We start from the raw sequence: 20250 nt of genomic DNA, 5'->3' as shown, positions 1-20250 counted from the left end.
CTCTCCCTACACTCAGGAGATAACTAAAGGTCACATGTTTTGGAAAGTGGAAAACTGAAGATTCTTCAAAGCCCTTCCCAGCTTTAAAGAAGAAATTCAAAGCTGCTGTGGTGGGTTAGACTCTGAGCAGCGGAGCTATTGAGAGCAGACTTCTCAGACTTGGTGAGCTGCCTTCAAGCTGTGCAGAGAGCTCTGAGATCTCAGCCCCCCTGGGTGGCGGGATTTCTGGACACACTGCTGTTTTTCTGAGTCATCCCCACTCCTACAACTAATCCTTCATCCATATTCCTGTTGGTACCTGGGTTGGTTTGAAAGAAAATGGCCCCCAAAGGGAGTGACACTATTAGGAGGTGTGGCCTTGTTGGAGTAGGTGTGGCCTTGTTGGAGTAGGTGTGGTCTTGTTGGAGGAAGAGTGTCACTGTGGGGGTGGGCTTTGAGGTCCCTTTTCTCAAGCTTCACTCAGTGAGACAGTCAGTTCACTTACTGTTGCCTGCAAGATGTAGCACTCTTACTGCTAGCACCATGTCTGCCTGCATGCTGCCATGTTCTCTGTCATATGATAATGGACTGAACCTCTCAGACTCTAAGTAAAACATCCCAATTAAATGTTTTCCTTATAAGAGTTGCTGTGGAAATAACCTAGCTGTCATTATAGAGCCTTTGTCCAGTGACTGATGGAGGCAGATACAGAGATCCACGGCCAGGCACCAGGCTGAGCTCCGGGAATCCAATTGATGAGAGAGAGGAGAGATACTGCAGGCGAGGGACATCGAGATCATGATGGGAGGATGTGTAGAGATGATAGACCACACTAGTGGAAACCCATGAACTGTGGACTGGGGGCTGTGGAGCCCCCATGGGACTGGACTAGGCCCTCTGGACTCGGAAGATGGTTGTTTGGCTCAAACTGTTTGGGGGGCACCCAGGCAGGGGGATTGGGATCTGTCCCTGGTGCATGGGCAGGCTTCTGGGAATCTGGTGCCTGTGGTGTGATACCTTGCACAGCCTTGGTGCAGTGGGAAGGGGCTTGGACCTGCCTAGGCTCAGTAAGCTGGGCTCTGCTGACTCCCCATGGGAGACCTCAATTTGGGGGATGTAGGGATACAGGGTGGCTTGGGAAAGAGGACTGGGGGATGGGAGGAGGGAAGGGGGGTGGTCTGTGGATAGCATGAAGAATGAGTAGAAAATTTCTTAATAAAGAAAACAAAACAAAACAAAAACAAACAAACAAACAAACAAAAGAGTTGCTGTGGTCATGGTGTCTCTTCATAGCAATAAAACCTAAGTCAGTACCGCAACAAAAACTCCTTGGTTCATCAACTTATTTTGGTCTGTCATAGGTTCCCTTTATTTCTCTCTGTCTCTCTGTCTGTCTCTCTCTCTCTTCATGCACATTTATTGTGTCTTCCCAGAAAAATATCTGTCACACAATGTCATTTGGCACTTGAACAGGGATTTGACAGGACTAAAGAAAAATTGGAAAGTAGTGATTGCACGGTCCTGGATATGGGTGGCAAGGAATTCAACAGAAGCCAAACATCAATAAGACAGAGGGTATTCCAATACAGCTATACTTTCCCTGTGGTATGTGGCAACATGCCTTTTTACTATAGCAATGGTTGCCTGGTTCTTGCTATGGGCAGTGAAATATGTAAATAAGGCTGAGCCAACAGGAGTTTGGAGTATGGAGGGGTGGTCCTAGGGCAGCAGTCTTCTTCTGTGTGGCATGGAATGGCATGATTGCTTGACATTTGGGATCTACTGTGTGACTATGGAGATACTTTGAAGATCAGTTAAAAATCTTCAATTTTTTGAGAATACCACATATGAGTCAAAAGTATTGATAAGTAGTTGCAGAGATTGCCTGGGCAGTGCTTTATGGAGTAAGAGATGCATCTGAGGCTGGGATGGAGCTCAGCAGACTGTATAATGTAGGAATTACAAGGAGAAAGGCAGATATGGCCAGCAGCCTCCATATTAGTCTCTCTTTTAGCAGGTCAATTAGATAAAACAGAGGATGAGATGACTGTGTTGGATTTCCCTTTCTTATGGCTAGGAGAAAAGGAAAAAGAGAGTACAGTGCCGAAAAGCTGAAGAGTCCTTCCTGGGATCCAAGAACTTGGAACTGATGGGAAGTATAGGAGAATGAGGTAGAGGAGAACATGATAGAGATGATAGAAGATACCACTTGAGTCTAACCTTTAGTAGAAAAGAAGGGAAAGTTGATAATCCTAAGTGAGGTTGGGGCCTTAACAATGGTCCAGAACAAGAAACTCTGGTAATCTGAACTGCTCAAACTGGGAAAGACTTTGTGTTTCTTCCTTTTATTGAAAATGGATTTTCCCTCCCACAATATATTCTGATTACAGTTTCCTTGCCCTCTATTCCTCCTACTTCCTCCCCATCTCCCTCCCATCCAGATCCACTTCCTTTCTGTCCCTTATTAGAAAACAAACAGGCATCTAAGGGATAACAATATAATAAAATATAATAGTATAAAACAAAAATGAACACACTGGAATTGGACAAAACAAACAAGCAGAAGGAAAAGAGCCCAAGAAAAGGCACAAGAAGCAGAGACCCAATTATTCCCACACTCAGGAATCCCAGAAATACACTAAACTGGAAGCCATAATATATACTCAAAGGACCTGAAGGGTAAAAAGAGAGAAGAAAAAAATGTAAAATGAAATAAAAATAAAAATAAATAAGATACATTTAAAGAAAAGAGAATCCCTGACATAACATTATGAGACAAGGAACCTCCAAAGATGCCACTGAGTTCATTTTCTATTGGTTATCTACTGCTAAGCATGCAGCCTGCCCGAAAGAGTAATTTGTTTCCTCAGTGAGATTCCCTTGGAAGAAATTTAATTTTCATAGTTATCAGTTTGAGATTGCTTCTGGGTTAGGGATGGGTATGTGTCTACATCGACTTTCAGCTTTAGAACCCCATCTGGTGCAGACCCACACAGTCCCATGCACGCTGCCTCAGTCTCTGTGAGTTCTTATGTGTATTATGTTGATTTAGAGGGCCTTGTTTCCTTGGTGTCCTCCATCCCCTCTGGCTATTACATCCTTTCTGCTTCCTCTTTCATGGGATTCCCTGAGCCCTGAGGCGAGGGATTTGATGGAGACGGTCCATTTAGGGCTGAGTGTTACCAAGTCTCTCACTTTCTGTACAATATCTGGTTGTGGGTCTCTGTATTTGTTCCCATTTGCTACAGGAGGAAGATTCTCTGATAATGGCTGACTTATGAATGTAGCAGAATGTCATTAGGAGTCATTTTTTTTAGAATAGTAGTATTTGGTTTTCCTCTAGGTTCTTTGGATATCTACTCTCAGGTTCTTGGTCACCCAAACAGTGTTGGGTATGGGTTCCATCTTATGGAGTGGGCCTTAAGTCAAATCAGATATTGGTTGGTTATTCCCACAAACTTTGTGCCACCATTCCCCTAACACATCTTGCAGACAAGGCATCATTACAGATCAAAGGGTTTGTTTCCATTTTTTCCCCTGATAATGTGCAGAGTATCTTCCTGTACCAAAGACAGCATGTAAGCGTGACAGCTCTATGTAGGCACCAGCTCAACTTCTCCATGTTCAGGAAGCTGTGTAGATGTTGTCTTTAGCAATGGGGCCTTGCCACCAGCTTGTGGAGAGTAACCTATCGTTTTGGCAATAGCCTGGGTTGTTTGGGGGTTCCCATGGAACCCCTTTGGCCAGCATCTTAATTATATGACATCCGGTTCCTGGTCCTGGAAGCATCATTGGATGACAAGAGATGCTAATTGCTGCTCTGTCTCCTCCATTATTTGGATATTTCCTATAGATCACCTTCATATATGTATATATTTCAGGAAGCTTCTACTTTATTAGGTTTTCACACTGCCCCTACAATGGCTCTTAATTTTAGCTGTGCTCCCATATTCCATCCCTTGTTCTCCTCTTCCTTATCTGCTTAATCCTTCCATTCCATAACTATCTATTCTATTTCCCTTTCCTAGAGAGACCTAACTGTTCCTCCCAAATCTCTTACTCTATATCTATACCTAACCTCTGTGGTTCTATGGATTGTGGCTTACTTGTCATTTACTTAACAGTTGATAGCCATATGTAAGTGGATAATACTACATTTGTCTTTCTGGGTCTGGGTTACCTCACTCAGGATATTTTTTTTCTAGTTCCACCCAGTTACCTGTAAATTTCATGATTTCATTTTTTAAATGGCTAAGTAATACACTGTTATATAAATTAATACATTTTTAATCCATTTTTTTTGTTGAGGAACATCTAGGTTGTTTACAATTTGTAGATATTATGACTAGAACAACCATGAACATGACTGAGCAATTGCCTCTGTGGTACAATGAAGTATCCTTTGGATATATTCCCAATAGTGGTATAGCTAGAGATTGGGGTAGATTGATTGCTATCTTCTTGAGGAATTGCCATACTGATTTCTATAGTGACTGTACAACACTCCCACCAAGCAATGGAGGAGTGTTTCAAATTGTGGAAGACTTTTAAATAAGCAATAGAAGAGCCTGTCACACGTGAGTCTGTAGGATATGGGAGTGTAAGGGATCAACCTAACTTTGTAGAGGTGGGGAAAAAAATCAGAAATGTAACTACTCATCCCTCTTTAAAGACAAAGTCTGTGCAACCCAAGACACTAGGAGAGAAATTGGCACCTTATGTGTTGGCTTGAAAGAGCCATTAAGAACACTTGGACACCACTATCTGAGGTCACCATAAATGTCCAGGTGTGGAAAACAAGAGAGGAAGAACGGCGTTACTGAGGGGACAGGGAGTAAGAGAAGCTGTGTTTGCTTCTCGGTTCACTGAGCTAGATAAAACTATGACCACAGGGGAGTTAAAAAATTGATTCAGCAAGAATTTCGAGGCTGGTATGAAGCTTCAGTGGCACTGTTGAGTCCCATTATGGGACATGATCTTTATGAAGTAGATAAGGTTTTGGCAGACCTGAATGCTCTAGACAGGCATATGAATGGAGTTTGTGAGGTGCCGAAGCATTCTGGATCTTCAATTTGCTAACTACAGACCATGAGACATTTCACCTTGCATAATCACCTTTATCTGAACTAGTCCCCTACGTTCATCCCAGTTCTTCTGTCTCCATCTACATATTTCTCTCTCCTGTAGTTGGACCCTTTAGCATTCCCTTTGGCTTTCCCTGAGAAGGTCGGTCCCTGAGATTGGCTGAGTAAGAAGACACTGGCCTAGCCCTTGCATGGTAAGGGGAGTGCGGCTATGGTCTGAAACCTCAACTAGCAGGTGGCTCTTCTTAGTAATGTTGGCTCAAGTTCTATGATTTTGGCTTTTTCTCACTCATGGGAAACAAGGCTAGACAGAGAAGGCCATAGTGTTCCATAGCTGCCCCATCCTGGCTTATCCTCTGATTTGCCTTTATACCAACTGAAGATTCTAAATGCCCTTTCTCTTCCCATTTTGGCATTTATTGATCTGATTGTTTCTGGACTCCATCTATGTGATGATACTTTACATTTACTTGTGAGCATGGCAATTTACAGATGAGTGCCACCAGCCATAGCATGGTGTCATAAAGAGTGCTGAACTCTGTCCATAGAGGGGAAGTCTGTCTCCCTTTCCACAATGTAACCTCAAATAAACCATGTATTGCACAAGTAGTTGTCTCAATTCACCATCCAGTGCCTAAAAATCCTTAGAAGAGACACAGAATCGATAGGATACTGGATCTAGAAAGAGGAGTCCCATGCAGTCCAGTTCCATCACTAGTTGCTTGTGTGACCTTGGGTAGTATGCCAAACCCCTTTGGGCAACATCTTTTAGCTGAAACATCATCCCAGGTTCCCCTTTCTACTCCTGCTTCTCATATCAGGCATCCCTACCATCTCACTGCAGGCAGAGCAGGATGGAGCCAGTGGCCTCACCCCAGCCAGCAAAGCAGGCTATTAACAGTACCCAGGCTGCTCTGGTGTAATGCCTTGGGAGTTCTCAGGGCTGGTGCCTCCCCGCTGGCTCTCAAGAACAGAACTAAGATGACTCTTCCTTTACTTCCACTCTTTCCTGGGCTCAACTTCTGGAAAGAAGTGTAGGCAGTCTTGGAGGCCACAAGGGGGGCAGTGTCCAGGCTGAGGGGGGCGGGGAGTGTGGCTGACAAGCTAGGTTCAGGAGCAGCACTGAAAGAGTGAATCACAGCTTAGAGATGTGACATTAGCTGTAAGAGGTCATTGGTGAGATTCTCTTGCTCCAGTGGTCAGCCCCACACCCATGCACGTGTGGCCAGCACTAACTGACCTTAGTGGGTTATTTAAAAAAAAAAAAAAAAGAAAGAAAGACAAAATTGGGAGCATGAAGTGTGTATGTGGGAGTTGGGAGAAGTTGGAGGAGGAAAATGTGGGGTAGATGTGATCACATTTCACTGTGTACGTGCATGAAACTATCAAAAATAAGGGGGAGGGGAGAAGTAACAGAAAAACAATACTGGCTTCTCCTCCGCCTTCGTTAAAGGTTCCATCCTCTCTGGGGATTGCACTGGAGAGGAAGGATGCGCCATACCTTTGGCCCCAGGTGAACCAAGTGCAGAGTGGAGGGAAAAGTACCCCTCACTTACTGCCACGCCCTCTCCTCCAGGAATGCCTCAGGACATCTTCAGTATCCACGGTCTTCCATCCCCAAGTGTGTGTTCCCATCTGCTCTGGACTGTCAGACAGGCACAGACACGGAACAGATTCCTCCCAGTCCACCTGGGGTGGGAGCGCGTAGCCCTCCCTGCACCCTGCGCAGCTGCCTACGTGTGGCTGTCAGAGGAGGCGCAGTCCGCCAGGGGCGCCCCGGGGTGGGAAGGGAGCCAGCCTTTGGCAGCCAAGGGGTGCGGATCCCCGAGGATCTCTGCTTGGCCCGCAGGGATGGGCTCTGTCTCCTCTGCTCTGGCGCGGTCCCGCAACGCGGCCGTCGTGCAGCCGGGATCGTCGCCGCCGCCGCAGCCCGAAGTGCCGCTCGCTGCTCCCGAGTCTCGCAAAGACTCCAGAACCCAGAGGCTGGGACTTGGGTGCCAAGGCTCGTCCAGACCTCCCGCAGCTTGGGAGCTGCGGGCAGCCAGTCCTAGTCCGGAAGCTCTCCAGAAGTTGGAGGGCGCAGAGCTGTCCCCGGTGCTGAAGTGTTGGCCGACGATGTCTCAGTCTCCCGCCGGCGGCAACTCAGTGGGTGAGTTTCCTGGGTAGCTCCTTCCTGGAGTGTGTGCCGGTTCTTGCCTTCGGGGACCATGATAGGTTCTATCTTCCAACATTGTTTCACTTTTCTCGTCTTCTTGCCCATGATTTCTTTTCCTAGTCAAGATTCATTTCTGGTTCAGTAAGGGTTATTTCAGGACTGTCATTTTTTTCCGTGGGGGGTTAAATGCAGAGGGGGAGACAGATACACCCCAAGGACCCCCTTTTCTCAGCTTTGCGCCTGTATCCGCACCATGGGGAGAAATCTTTCTTGTTACAGGACAAAAGAAGAATTAAGCATTTCTTCCTGTCTCCTTCCAGGGGAATCAGGAAGTGACCAGGAAATTTCTGCGTGTCTAAGACAGAGTTCCAGGCATGTAGGATACCATTGTGTGGGTGGGGAAGACTTTTCTTGCATAGGCAGTGAGCTAGAAGTGAGAAGCTCACACAATATTTGGACTCAGATGTGAATCTAAGCTTCTGCCGGTGACTTTTCTTGTGATTTTTGAGTCAGACACTCCGCCTGAGCATCAGTTTATTTATCTGTGATATGGGGTGACAACATACTTATTTCAGTAGTTTGCTGGGATACAATGCAAGTAGAACTTTGTAAACAGTAGAATGCTGTGCAAGTATTCAGTATGATAAGGCACTAAATCTTTCCTCCTTATCAGCGGGAAAAAGAGGGAAACCTACTTTGAACTTTTTAGCTTGAGATCTTCGTAGGATCTGTTGACTCAGATCGGGTCTTCTTTTGTGTAACTGGAAGTAAAATTCCTTAGTTGATCAGTAAAAACAGTAACTCACAACATGTTGCTAAATTCATCCGCTGGCCCTTTGGTCTTGAATACTCACTGGGGTTGCTTGTCATGTTTTCGAGGATTCCGTAGATTAATTGTGCAGTATTGGGTTCTGTTAACAAATGAGATGAGGCTAATGGAGAGGAGCCTGGCTTACACTACAACTCACTGAGAACTAAGGGTACATCCATGCTTAGCATTTTTCTTATAAAATATCATCAATGGCCTTATTAGCTTTAATCTTTTTCAAACAATTTTTTCACTGAAAGAGGACACATACACACTGTCCTGAAGGGAGGATTTATCACTGTAAATGTGTTTTTGTGGGTGTTTTCTCCACCTACAGGATATGTGTTGGTGTACTCATAGAATGAAAAGTAGACTAGAATTCAGGGCACTTGGATTCTGCCAAGATCAGCATCCTAGGACAGGTACTTGTTCCACAAGGTTATAGGATGTTTTAATATGAGTATAGATCTGTTTGCACTGACTCCTATGCCGTGAAACTTAAAGGAAGTATTGGAGGTAAAAAATGGCCTGCAAAGTATAAGTATTATGCAGAAGTGAGGCATTATAAAGGTATTTGGAGCTATTTTCTAACACGTGAACATATGTTTAGCTTTTGTCCAATGTGCCCTGGTTTGTGCCCTAGTTACGCAAGATGAAGTTTGGGCTTCCTTTGGGGAACTCTTCAATACCAGCTTTGGTGGTATCACTTGAATCACAAATATGTATCCATGAATAGAAATTACTATATTTTTTTCTTACACTTTTGATGAATTGTTTGGATATTGTAATTAATTTGCATATTTTAATGTCATAAAGCAAATTTATAGGAATTTGCATTGAATTAATTTCTGTTCTAGAGTCCATGAGTACACCTTGAACAACTTTTTCACTTCAACTTTTTGTTGCTTGAGAATAATTTTGCTAATCCTCCCATTTTTATTTCATGAAAAACATGTCCATTTGAAATTATATTTTGAGTTTTAGATCATTTAAGAGTCTTAAGAAAAAGCAAAGTTATTAGATTTCTATATTTTGCTCTTCTCAAAGAAAGGTATGGGCCAGGGATGTCTTGTCCTCCCTCCCTCCCTCCCTCCCTCCTCCCTCCTCCCTCCCTCCTCCCTCTCTTCCCTTCCCTTCCTTCTTTCTTTTGAGCCAGGGTCTCACTATGTGGCCCAAGCTGTCCTGGAACTCACAGAGATCAGTCTGCCTCTGCCTCCTGAGTGCTGGGGTCATAGGCACGTGCCACCAAGCCCAGCAGCATATGCCTTTAATTCTAGCTCATAGAAGGCAGACGCAGGCAGACCTCTGTGAATTTGAAGCCAGCCTGGTCTATATAGCAATGAAGCAAGTACCAGGCCTGAAAGTAGTGAGACCCTGCCTAAAAAATAATAATAAACGAAGAGGAAGATAAGGAACAGGAGAAGGAGGAGGAGAAGCAAGAGGAGGACACATGTTTGAGGTGCAGTTGGTTTAGATAACTAGGTTGTGAACCAGGCTCATTTTTAACCTCTTTAAGAATGGGGTGCCTTGCCCCCATGATGTTAGGTTGCCTTTGTCTAAACTGCATTGGATTTCATTAGAAATTTATGACAGTGGACAGAATAATACAGTGCTAAAAATAGTACAGAATTTGTGAATTCCAGGAGCACATTAGCTTGGTGTGCTGAATCCCAAGTGCTTATATGTATGAGACACACTGATAAGTGCTGATGATTGAGATTGCCACATGACAATTTGCATCACCATTTACAGAGGAAGATGGTAAGACACAGGGAGCTGGCTAACTAGACATGTAGCTAGCAAACTCAGAGCAAGAACCTAGTCTCAGGAAGTCCCTAGAGATGCATATTCTTATTCATTTCTCCATGCTGATGTCTTGGATTCTGTGTGTTTAGTTCCCATTTATAACTCCTGTAGTTTCTTGCTCAGTGGCATGTTTTGAAAGTTTTGTCTTAATTGTGGGGAAGGGAAGCAATGGAAAGTGCTTTGGAGCAAGTGGAAAGTGCTGGAAGGAGAATGTCAGAGCATTAAGGGAAAAAGGATCACCTTGGGTATTACTGAAATGATAATTAAAGCCGGGGACCTTAGGGGAGAGCCATACTTGGGGCACAGAGTCAGCTGTATCTCCTCATGGAAATTTAAGTTCTTTGAGCCTCTGAGACTTGTTCCATTAAGGATAGTGATGGTCTCCTACTCCTCTCTCATTTTATGGTAAAGATTCAACAAGATAAGATGTCAAAGCTCAAATGGGGACCTGAGTGGCATACAGTAAAAACAGATGTTTACAGTATTTATTTATTTATATTGTAGATGGTGTATGTGCTTATGTGTGTTCATGAAGAGGGCAAAGCAGGATGTCTAGTGTCTTCTTCCATTGCTACTGACATTACCTTGAGAAGGGGTCTCTGGCTAAACCAGAAGCTCACAGTTTAGGTTGGCTGCCAGTGAGCACTTGGTATACAACTGCCTTGGCCTCTTTCATTGTTGGGGTTACAGGAAGGTGTAACTATGTCTTACTTTGTACATGGGTTCTGGGGATTTGAACTCAGTGCCTCATGCTTGTAGAGCATTGATTTTACCTGCTGAGTTCCAAATGCAGGTGTTTTATATATTTGTTTGTTTTCAGAGTTTTGGGCTCAAAGCTCAATTCATTTTCAATGAAAATCTGTCTCAGAATAAACAACTAACAAAAGAAAATATAAAGCTTCCCACAGCTGTCTGCATTGCTCAAGTATTTATGGCTGATTAACAGCAGCTCCTAGCTTTTATTAGAAACTTCTCTAGATGAGTAGGCACTTTGATACTGTTGGTGAAAGTCATTTTATTAAGATTAATAATCTGTATATTCCCTTTGGAGGCCTTTAAAATTTTTGTTATTTCCACTCACCAATTTTGGTCTTGTTGTTTCAACATTTGTATGTATTACAAGTGTTGAATCTCTCTTCCTTCCATGTCTATGCCCATACTTCCCTTAGTTCCTTCCTGGGTTGGAACAAAGGGCTTTGCACATGTCTGACAAGTGCTCTACCACTAAGTTACATCCTCAGTCTCTAAGCATTGATTTTAAAGTACAGCCAAAGGGCTGGGGTGATGACTCAATGGATAGGAGTACCTTTATCTGCAAGCATTAGGACCTGAGTTTGAATCCCCAGCAGCCATAAGTTGGGTGTGGCTGCATATACCTGTAACCTCAGTATTTGGGTAGAGACAGGTGGGAATGAAGAGTTCTTTGGCTAACCAGCCTAGCTGAAAAGTTGAACTTTCTGTTTGATAAAAGACCCCAAAAGACAAAAGACCAGTGGTAGAGGCAATACAGCTCTAGGAAAGCACCCAAATTCATGCTCTGATTATGCATGCATGTGTGCACATTCACTGGTCACACACACACACACACACACACACACACACACACACACAGGGAGAGACAGAGACAGAGACAGAGAAGACCATACACACCACACACAGAGACACACAGACACACAGACCATACACACAGACACACAAACACATGCACAAACCATACACACACACACACACACACACACACACACACACACACATGGGGGGGAGAGAGAGAGTGAGAGAGTGAGTGAGAGAGGGAGGGAGGGAGGAAGGGAGAGAGAGAGAGAGAGAGAGAGAGAGAGAGAGAGAGAGAGAGAGAGAGAACAACCAATATTTTTCAGGTTACAGTCTTGAAGCATTGTGTGGTAGAGATTTTAATTGCTCCCTGGCTTCCATCTACATCTTTTGTGACACCTGAGGAAATTATTGCGATGTGCCTCTGTCTAGGTTCTCTCAGGCTCTAGGATCAGTGGCTCTCACCTGGAAAGACAATTCCAGAATCTCAGGCTGGTGGTTATGGGGCAGGACTGGGGTACCGAGTATGTGAGCCAACTGTCATGTGATCCTGTTCCCTAAGTGTGTATTACAGTCGTTTGATAGCATTTCTGGGCCACTCTCAGATTTCTTGTTTGTAAGTCAGATGAGCAACCCAAGAATCTGCATGTCTGACAAAGTTCCCAGATGTTTTACTGTTAAATGGTCACACTTTGAAGAACAGTAGTAGAGATGACCTGAAGGGAAGCGTTAGTTGGGGATGTGGTATCAGCAGCATGTGCTCGCTCTGAGATCTGTGTAGATGCTCTGGAGTCAGGGAAGCAACTCTCATTCCTTTTCCTCCCCAGCCCCTTAGCAACCACTCTCATGCCATTTTCTAATACGTCAGAATAATTATGAACCCTTACCAGTCAGGCTTTTAATTTGGGATTAAATTTTTTGGTAATTTTCAGCTGAATTAAAAAGACTGACTAACGTGAAAATAGAACAGGACGCTCGTCATTTTAAGATAGTGGGTGGCTGGGTAGGTGGCTACATCCAAGTTCTTTCAATCTTCAACACTCAGGGCATCTCTTGATGCGTGTCCCTATTCTGAATTAATTTAAACAGACAAGAGCAAACTTCTAAGGCTTAGGCCGGTGGCAGGCGACACTGATGAGGCCTGGTAAGGACAAGGACATGTGATGAGCAAGTGCTAGGCTCCTGGACCAGCAGTCACCTCCAGGGGCTGCCTTCCAAATTTCTTCCTCCCCCCTGGGGGCCCAGTCCCTGAATCAGAGTCCTATCACAGCTGAGAAGTCTCAGCTCCATTTCTCTTTGATTCTCCCCACTGGTTGTTATTAGTCATTTTTTCTGGAGTCACACTCAACTTAGAACAGAGGGTACTTAGTCCTGGTCCCGAGAGATGCATTTGATCTTGTTGGGTGAACAACTTGGGGGAAGGAATGCTTGTGATCTGCACTGTACTAATAGTGTAAGAGACGCTGAGCTGTCTCTATCATCTCATCTTCATAATTTTCTGAATAGATGGAACAGATGGCAGTTGTCCTGGTTATTTTTGTCAATTTGACACAAACTAGAGTTATCATGGAAGAAAAACTTTGGTTGAGAAAATGCCTCCATCAGAGGGCCTGTAGGCAAATCTGTAGGGGTATTTCTGTTCTTTTTTCTTTTTCTTTCTTTTTTTAGCTTTCTTTTTATTTATTCTTTGTGTCTTTCACAACATACACCTTGATCCCATTCATTTCCCATCCCTCTATATCTGCCCTCTGTCCTTGAAGCACACCCCCACCAGATAAAATTTAAGAGAGAAAAAAAAAAAGAAAGAAAAGGGGGGGGGAAATCTCATCATGGAAGCTGTAGTGTGACACAGTAAGTCACGAAGTAAACCCTTTTGTCCATATATCTGCACCTGCAAGTGTTCATTGCAAAGAGTCACTGGTCTGGTTCGAGGCCTCTGGTTTCTGCTGCACTATGGATGCTGGGTCCTCACAGCGACTCCTCTTGCTTATCCTGCTGTTGCCCTGTGTTGTGGAAATCCTGCAGCTTTAAGCCTGCAGGACCGGTCTCTTCACGTGCTCCAGCAGGTCACAGATAGGGTGGATATTTGAGTGGGCCAACCCATAATCCTGGTTGTAGGCCTGGGTAGTTGCAGGGTTGGTCAGCCCACCAGCTCCCCCTTTTCCTTACCACCAGGGTGAGCTCTCCTGTATTGCTTTGACAAATTCACTCTTTGTAGAGATGAGCAGGGGGCGGGGCCAGTTTTCCTGCTTTCATGTGCTTAGGGCTGGATCTCCTACACCTTCAGGGCCAGATCTACTGTGTTGCCCAGGTTTGGCATAGGGACCACTCTTCCAAGTGCTGCAGTAGATGATGGTCAGGGCCAGCTCTCCTGCCTTCTGCCCTTACAGCCAGTACTCCCACCTGACTAAGGTATTGACTAGGGAAGGGCATCTCTCCTGTGGGGTTATTTTCTTGATTAATGATTGATGTAGGGGGCCCCAGCTTACTGTGGGTGGTCTCACCCCTGCACAGGTGATCTTGGGTTGTATAAGAAAGTAGGCTGAGCAAGCCATAAGGTGTTTCAGTGCTGCACTCCTCCATGGCCCCTGATTCAGTTCCTGCCACCAGATTCTTGCCTTGAGTTCCTGCCCTGACTTCCCTTTATGATGGACCATAAACTGGAAGATGAAATAAACCTGTTCCTCTCCAAGTTGTTTTTGACCAGTGTTTATCATAGCAACAGAAAGTAAATAAGCTAAGACAGTTGTATTTTCTCCTTTAGTACAGGAGATTTAAGTAACCCCTTTTGTTCATTATTCATTACATACTTTCCTAGACCACTTGCAGCTAGTTAGACTTTCAGGAGTCTCATTACTGATTCTACCTCACAGTGTGGTTCCAGGGAAGGAAGCTCTGGGGGCTTGTCTGGAATCATGGAAGCTTTGATACTACCTGGTTCTATGGACCAACTGCTCTGAGTCTTTATCTGGGAAATGGAAATTGTTTGGACCTCACCAAAATAAGTTACATATCAGTGCTTGGCACATGCCAGCAGCATGGCTGTCACTTTGTATAATTATGATATGAAGACTCTTCAGTGGAATCAAGCAGTAAGCAGAGCAAGGAAGCCAGGAGGGGCCATAGAGCATTGGTTCTCAACCTATGGGTCATGAACCCCATGGGGGGGTCACATATCAGATATCCTGCATACTAGATATTTAGATTATGATTCATAACAGTAGCAAAATTACAATTATGAAGTAGCAATAAAAATAATTTTCTGGCTGGGGGTCACCACAACATGAGGAACTGTACTAAAGGGTTGCAGCATTAGGAAGGTTGAGAACCACTGGCACAGACAAATTGAAGTCAGAGGGGGAAAGGAACAAGCAAGAAGCAATCTAGATGCTTAGGGGGTGTGGTCTAGATCACTTACTTCTGTGGTGAAGACCTACAGTCCCACATACGCATGCCATCCTTATAGTTATTTTCATCTGTTGTAAATCCAAATCAGTCAACTTCCATTGCAGTGTGTGTTCATTTTAATCTGCCTTCTAGTGGGGACAGGTTAATGAATGGTAATATCCAAACAGAAATACCCAATATGTAGTGAATTTCTATATTCCTAACTGTTTCCCCAACTATATTCAGTTGTATTAAAGGTCTTTAAAATCAATAAATGAATAATCAGAAATAACTTTCAGGGGTGAAGTGAGTGATGTTTAAGATATGTCAATTCTTCAAATATCTTGTCAGGTCCTTCTGACCTTACACGACTGGGAATGTAAGAAACTGATGAGTCAAGCCACCTACATTGGCCCCTGTGGTTCCAGTTCTATCAATGTCCAGGGGTCCCTGTTCCAGCCATGCCTGTGCAGCTGTTCTTGTTCCATGTGTGCCACCTGCCCCAGTGGTCCCTACTCCACAATCCCTGATAGGCTGCTGCTGTCAGAGGACTTTGATACTTGCTCTTGTCACACAGCGGGCTTGGGTTATGACAGATAGTCTCACTAGGCACAAGGAGATTAGAATGTCATACTTTGTGTATTCAGAAAGAGAGACAGAACCATAAATATTCTGCACACTGACTGTTAGCACAATTTAGAACCTGTTTTCTATATTTCAGACTAGGAAACAGGCTCGTAAAGGTCAAATGACTTGCTTGAAACTACAGTGGTGAAGGCTGTGGTAGTACACAGCAGATGACAACCAGTATTCAACAGGTCGACCCACCAGATGAATAACTCTCTGATGGGGATCCCCACTTGATGAAGACTGTGGGGCCACTGATTGTAGTTTTTCTCATGTGTCACTACATTTCTTCCCTAAAAACAGCTATGGGTATTTTTCCCACTGCTTGTGTGTTTATCTCATGAATATATTTCATCTACTGGGCACACATATAGCTGTGGATAGTTGGGAAGGTGATTTCTGATTAAGCTGTATAATTTTGATGAATAGAAATAATACTAGGATTTTTCATAGCTTAGACTGATATAGGAAAGTAACGGTATTCTCAGTTACAAAGATAGCTTTTTACATATTTAGCTAATTTTAGACTTTAGTGCAAATTCAAAATAGACTAGTTGGCCCTGCAAAATATGCACAAAGGCCAAGTTCCTAGGTGTCTATTGCTGTACCAAAATGAGGCTGATAACATTAAGACACAACTCTCTGCAGCAATTGACTTTCTGCACATACTCTGAACCTCAAGGTTCAGCCAACTAACTGTTTATTGTTTAAGTCCTGAATTTCAATGTCACTGTCTGGGAACCCTGATCACTTAGAGCTACATGCTTACTTTACTCACTATGCCTGGTTAGTGTGACAAAGCCTGAGAGAAGCTGTGTGATTCCTTATGTGTATCAGAATGGCTCTGTCTCTTATTGTTTACTCAAGAAATGCTTTGTGACCCTGAAAATGTAACTCATATTTGTTCCAAGTTTTTGCTATGGAAAGAGATGTGTGTGTAGGTGAGAGATGTGTATATAGGGGAGAGATGTGCATGTAGGAGAGAGATGTGGGTCAAGAGAGATGTGTGGAGAGAAGAGATGTGGCTGTTGAGGGGAGATGTGTGCAGAGAGAGCTGTGTAGAGAGATGAGTAGCTATGCAGAAGAGAGCTGTGTAGAGAGATGGAGCAGTAACTGTGTAAAGATGTGTGTAGGAAGAGATGTGTAGAAGAGAGATGTGTATATAGAGAGATGTGGAGCAGTGTAAGGAGATGTAGCTGTAAAGGGAGATGTGTGGCTGTGTAGAGAGAGATGTAGCTATGTGTGCAGAGAGAAGATTTTTTAAGATGAAGTAAAAGAGAAAGTTACCATCAGAAAGTGTGTGTTCTTTATTACCCCTCAGATAGAAAAAGTCCAGCCCTCACCACCTTTGTGGATTTTTTTGCATACCCTGGTGCTGACTAGAGGCTGGCACTCTGACAGTGGTACTACAGAGCCAGTAAATAGCTAGTAATTCAGGCTGGTAAAGAGATAATAAATCCAAATTAAATAAAGATGAATAGTGCAGGGTGAATCCCAGTTTAGTAAACTGTATGCACTATCTTTCAAAGGATGCTGGAAAACCTCTGCCTCAGAATTCCTTGGGTTCTTGTTAAAATGCATCCTTTTAGGACTGCTCATATGAAATGAATCAGACTCTCTAGCAGTGAATACCAGAAATCTACATTTTAAAACCACAAAGTGAGGTGACTCTTATTCACTCTGTCTTTGAAAATGGCTTCTCCTGGGGTGTTCACAGCATCCTTTGAAAGTATAAGTGATTTGTCATGGACAGAATGAGTCACAACTGGATCAAGTGAGATTAGGTATGTTGAAGGGCTTTGAAGCAGGATGCACACATCAAACAGCAACTTGATTTTCATGGAATGGTGAGAGCCAGGAAAATGGACATTGGATCAAAGTTGGGGGAACTGAAACTAATGAACACATATTCTAGAAAACCAATGTGTGCTCTGATTAAAAGAGCTCTTCTTAGACATCAGCTCCACTCTCCACAACCTGAACCTAGGCAAAAGAAACTAAAGGAAAGAACAGTTCTAACAAGTTCCTAATTTTAGTTTAATTATTTAAAAAAATTATAATGAGTTAGTTTTATGGCTAGTTTTCCTATTATTTGAACAATTACATTTTTCCTTGAACTCCACAGCAAACCACTGAGATGGCACTACTGTGATTCCATTTTATAAATGAAGAAGTTTAGGTGGGAACTAGCTAAGATTACACAGCAGTAAGTCTGAGTTAAGATTAGTGTCCAGATTCCTGATGCCTGTGCCTCTGCCTACAGCTCTGTACTGGCTGTATCAATCTAAGCATCTTGCTAGAATGTGAGTTCCCAGATTGAAGGAAGCCTGCTGCTGGCATGTGTATACGTGGTGAAGGCCTGGGTTTTTTTTTTTTTTCAGTAAAGAAAAAATGTGGCCAAGTGAGGTGGTTTGAATAAGAATGGCCCCAATAGGCTCATATATTTGAATGCTTAGTCACCAGAGAGTGTTACTGTCTGAAAGAATTAGAAGGATTAGGAGGTGTGGCCTTGATCAACAATAAGCAGATCAATAGAAGAAGATAAACATTTTTATTTAACATGGGTGGGAACAGTTAGAGAAATGTGATTACCCAGAAGCCTAAGGAAGACTAGATACTTTTATAGCCTTTTCATAGGAGAGAGGTACATGGGGGCTCTGGAATTTTGAGGGGTAACAAGTGATCTTAGGTGAATGAATGGGCCTAATGCTTTAACAGTGATCAATGATTATTTTTGGGACTTGAGTGACGTTTAGCAGAAGGACAACAGCTTGTGACTAATTTGCCCAGATAAAGTGACTTACCCAGAGAAAGCACTTGCAGTGCTTCAGGTGCTGGAAAAAGTGTCTGATATTCCCATGTCTGTCAAAAGACCCACCTAAGAAATAGTTAGCCTTGTTTCCTTGTCTGAGTTTTCACGAACTAAATTCATATCTCTTGGAAGGAATGTTAAAATGTGTAAGTGCCTTTAATTAAAAATATCATTCCAGGGTGCTATATTTTAGGGTATTTTCTGAGCCCCAATAAATTATATTAGAAGTCCAAATTCAGTATCAAGTTCTTTCCTCCATGGTTGGTTTTCAACATTCTCCCCCTTGCATGGAGATTCCAGGGAGATTCCATTATGTTATCACTTGCCCTGCCAGTCGGTGGTCTAGGTGGCCTCTCTGATCTCAGAGATTCCTGATAAATGCGAATGAACTGAAGACTCAGTACATACAGGGAACAGTTGGATCAGCCATATATGCTTCATTAAGTTCTTCTTGGCATCTCAGTTTGTTCGGCTTATAGCCCAGTTACCTCAAGAGCTGAGTAGCCCTTATTTTCATGTTCTAAAAAAATTTACGTCAGAGCTCTTGAGAGTTTCTCGAGTTCTGTCTGGCTGTTGCCTGTGACTTTATTATTATCCCTTGTCTGTTGACATCCTAATAACTGGGCATCTTCTTCCAGCCCAGGAGACAAAGAATATTGTACCAGACTTCCAAGTTAGTTACTCTCTAGCTTCCGTGGCAAATGTACCGACAAAATGTGACCGAAAGCTGCCTTTAGTGCGCCTCCTAGTCTGTGGGGACACCGTGCAGCATTCGAGGAAGGCAGACATGCAGCAGGAGTCAGAGAAGACTGCTCTCCCATCGTCCTCAGTCAAGAAGCAAAGAGAGATGGGTTCACTTTCTCCTTTTAATCCAGTCCAGGACCCAAGCCCAAGGTCTGATCCCTGCATTCAGGGTGGGCCTTTCCTCCTCAATTTAACTTTTCGGAAAACATCCTCATCAATAAACTCAGAGGTGAATTTTTATGGTGATTATAAATCCTGTCAAGCATACAGTGAAGATAAATTCTCCTAGGCCTTTCCCACATCCGAGGGTAGAGACCTTTGATAACTCTTCTGGAATGTATGTGCTGTTTCATCTTTTTTTTTTGTTGTTGTTGTTAAACTTTACTATGCTGCGGGCCGCAGGAATATATCATAAGAACTCAGCTGGTTATGGCAAAGTCACTACCTGGAGGAATCAGGGAATTCCTCCAGAGGAAGCCAAATCCCAAGGAGTTTTTGGTGTTACTTGGCTTGTTATATATCAGCTGTATTCTGTTATGAAAATCATGTGTACCTTCATAGTTTTCCCAATTGACTTTTCCCTAAGAAGAGCTAACAGTGTGGACTGATCACTCTCTGGACATACACATTCCAGGCATTTTGAGAACAACTTCAGGAAAGGCTTTCTCTGGAATCAGATATCTCCCCTAGCTACTTTCAAGGACTAAAGGGGACATCACCCAGGTGGTCACCCAATTTCCGAGGATTAACAGTGATAACAGCCCACAGGCGAGTCTCCTGACTTAAGGTAAATTCCACAAGGAGACACCGCCCAAGTCAGGTAGACTTTAAGTAATAGCTTTACACAATTTAGCTCAGACCCCTCCTTTCTTACAGCCTTACTAACTTTATAGATCTCTAATTACTTACATAACCACTTCTAGGAATATTTAGATAACCTTCTGTGCTAACAGCTATGTTCAGCCAGAACTCCCAGTTCAAGCCTCCCTGTAATTATCATTATTGATAGCATCCGGCCAGGTCCATCACCGGATGGAGGAAAGTACCTTATCAGAGATACCTCTGTACTCTCTAAGAACAGACTTAAGCATCCAGGCCACCTGTTTGAAAAGGCCTGGTGGATGTGCTAATTAAGCTTAACTTCCTCCTTTCCCAAACCTTACCTCCAGTTCCAGATCTCCCTTTAGCTATCACCAGAGGCATCTAGCTGTACACAGGTTGCCTAGAGACTGAGCACACTTTTCCCCACCCTGCAGAAAAAACGGCAGACAGCTTGGACAGATAGGAGCCACAGGAA

The sequence above is a fragment of the Peromyscus leucopus genome, chromosome 3, assembly GCF_004664715.2.
Source record: "Peromyscus leucopus breed LL Stock chromosome 3, UCI_PerLeu_2.1, whole genome shotgun sequence".
Taxonomy (NCBI): Eukaryota; Metazoa; Chordata; class Mammalia; order Rodentia; family Cricetidae; genus Peromyscus; species Peromyscus leucopus.
This window is presented reverse-complemented; position numbering follows the sequence as displayed.